We start from the raw sequence: 3,244 nt of genomic DNA, 5'->3' as shown, positions 1-3,244 counted from the left end.
AACAGGATTGGATGGACATATCTGGTTACAATGCTTAAGCAGGAGACTGTTTATATATTGAAGGTGTTATCTGAATAAAACAGAAGCTGCTTCATGAACTTCGGAAGAGTACATATCTTTTGTTCCGCTGGTCGGGCCGAAAGAGCAAGAAGCAGCACTAGCTGCTTGAAGCAACCCGGGCTAGGAAGCAGCAGTTTTCAGTAAGTGGTGGCCCTGACTGGGATCAGATGAAGATCAGACTGGGAATTGGTGAGGGCTCAGGTAAATAAAAGACAGTTTCGCTAGCGTAATTAACGAGAAGGTTTCCCTATTTGAGGAACGTTTGCCTTAAGGTTTTAATGGAAGGGTCCTCTAGAGATGGAGCATAACGGAAGATTCTCCTAGAGAGAGAATATATTGCAAGGCTGTCCCAAGAGACAGTGAAGGACGTCCCATAACAAATATGTGTAAGTTGTTATTTGTGTTACCTTTCCCTTGTTTGGTTCTCTTGTTCTTGTTGTTGTAGCAATGTGTACATTATTTCGTTTCTGTCTGACTTCCAAAAACCAAAATCTCAAAAAAATGTAAGAGAAGGGGAAAAGATATTAGAAACTGTAGAAAAAGAACAATCAAGTCAAGCTTCTGAAGAGGAAAGTAGATGTTAAGACTTCTGTGCCTCCGCCAGAGCAGTATTAATTCCAGAGATGGGAGTACAGCCAATACCAACTTCGGTTGTCAGCCCATTATAAAGGAACAATGGGACTAGTTCTGGGGAAGTGTTCTTCTGCTTTAAAAGGATTAAATATTGTCCCTAGAGTTATACACCCTGATTTTACAGGAAAAATAAAAATCCTTGCTTCTTCACCAAGAGGTATAGCAATAATAGCTCAGGGTGATTGCATAGCACAATTGTGGGTCTTACCCAGCTGCCATGATCAATATCCATCAAAAATATTATTAGGGGAAATAAAAGATTAGGTTCTACTGGCCAAAATATGGTCATGTTAACATGAGGTTTAAAAGATAGGCCTATAACAAAGTTAGTGATAGAAGGCAAAAGTTTTGAGGGCTTATTAGATACTGGGGCTGACAAAAGTATTATCAAGATTACAGAATGACCCAAAGCATGGCCACTTCAGCAGGCAGATCAGACTTTAAGGGGATTGGGTATGGCTTCCAATCCTAACAAAGTGCAGCCACATTAAAATGGAAGGTGGCTAACCAGGAGTTATGTTCTGATACTGCCTGACGCAATGCAGTTGTGGGCAATCCTCAATGGAATCTAAACATGCTGACAGGCCAAGCACCATATGAATGGCAAGGTAATCAGATTAATTTCCACCCTGGTGTGTATCAACAAATTAACCCTCAACTTTTAATCTATCCTTATATGGATGATATTTTGCTAGCTCATGAGGAAAAACCTGTCTTAGAGCAATGTTATAATTCCTTACTAAAGTCACTGGAAAGATGGGACTTACCCACCTCAAGTTTGGGCCCCTGTTTGATATTCTTTTTTTTTTTTTTTGTGTGTGTGTGTGTGTGTGTGTGTGTGTGTGCTCGGGATCGAACCCAGGGACTTGTGCTTGCAAGGCAAGCACTCTACCGACTGAGCCATCTCCCCAGCCCCTGATATTCTTAAAGGTGATTCTGACCCTTTTTCTAAGCAAGTGCTTACGCCTAAGGCTCAAACAGTTCTCAAGCTTGTTGAAATAGCTATGGAAAAGACTCATCTTGATCGTATTGACCTAACTAAGCCTTTATCATTCATTGTCTTGGCCACAAATAAGTTACCAACAGGAGTATTTTGGCAATTCTGTTGGTTCACATGAATTATGCCCCTAACAAGGTCTTAGCCTTGTTTACTGAATCTGTGGCAGAATTAATCCTTAAGGCGTTAAAAGTATCCCTTTCCACCTTTGGATCACATCCCTCAACTATCACTACTCCATATACTACTGATCAGATACAATATCTTATTAATAATTCAAAATCATGGGCTGTAGTCTTTACTAGTACTTCTGCTTTGTTTGACAATCATTTGCCATCTGATCCTCTTCTCCAATTTTGAAGTCAACATCCTTTGATTTTTCCTAAAGTTACCCGAAAAGAACCTATTACAGGAGCTACCCTTATATTTACTGATGGATCAAAAAATGGTACGGGTGCTATTACTATAGATAATGTAACAGAAACATTGTTGTTTAATACTCTATCTGCACAACAGATGGAACTATTAGTAGCTATAGAAGTATTCAAAACCCACCATGAGCCTTTTAACCTATTCTCTGTTAGCAAATACGTTGCTAATGCCGTTCAAAATTTAGAATTAACTGGTCTGATTTCCCTCACCTCCACTATTACTAAATATTTGCAAAGTATACAAAAACTTATTTGGGACAGAAAAAAATCCTTTTTTTATTGGGCATGTACAGTCTCATACTGGCCTTCCAGGTCCTTTAAGTTTACACAATGATTTAACAGACACAGCCACCAGAGACCCACTCATCTTTAATACACTTGAAAATGCAAAAAATTTTCATTCCAAATTTCACGTAAATGCTTCCATTCTATGCACATGCTATAAAATTACTAAGGCAACAGCTCGGGACATAGTCAAGTCTTTTGCTAAATGTGTTACACTTATTTCTAACCCCTCGTTAGGAGTAAATCCAAAAGGGCTTCAGCCCAATCATATTTGGCAAATGGATGTAACTCATTATTCAGAATTTGGAAAACTACAATTCATTCATGTGTCTATTGATACCTTTTCAGGATTTATTATGGCCTCTGCTCATACTGGAGAAAAAAACAAAGATGTAATAACACACTGTTTACACTCTTTCTCCATTGTAGAAGTTCCCAAACAAATTAAAACAAATAATGCTCCTGGATATATGTCCCAGGCCTTTAACCAATTTTGTTCCACCTTTGGTATTCAACATGTCACAGGAATTCCCAATAGTCCTACTGGACAAAGCATTGTTGAGTGTGCCCATTTAAGACTTAAAAACATGCTTTATAAACAAAAAAGGGGAATAGGGGCATCATACAGATCCCCAAAAGACAAATTGTCTGTTGTTCATTTTAAAATTTTTAAATCTTGATTCTGAGGGCTGAATGGCTGCTGACCGTCATTTAGAGCCTAATAAAAAGCATCTACCTCAAGTGCTCTGGAAGGACATTCTATCAGGACAATGGAAAGGCCCAGATTTGGTATTAATCTGGACCTGAGGGTCTGTTTGTGTTTTTCCACAGGATGCAC

This window comes from Sciurus vulgaris, assembly GCF_902686455.1.
Source record: "Sciurus vulgaris genome assembly, contig: HiC_scaffold_238_arrow_ctg1, whole genome shotgun sequence".
Lineage (NCBI taxonomy): Eukaryota > Metazoa > Chordata > Mammalia > Rodentia > Sciuridae > Sciurus > Sciurus vulgaris.
This window is presented reverse-complemented; position numbering follows the sequence as displayed.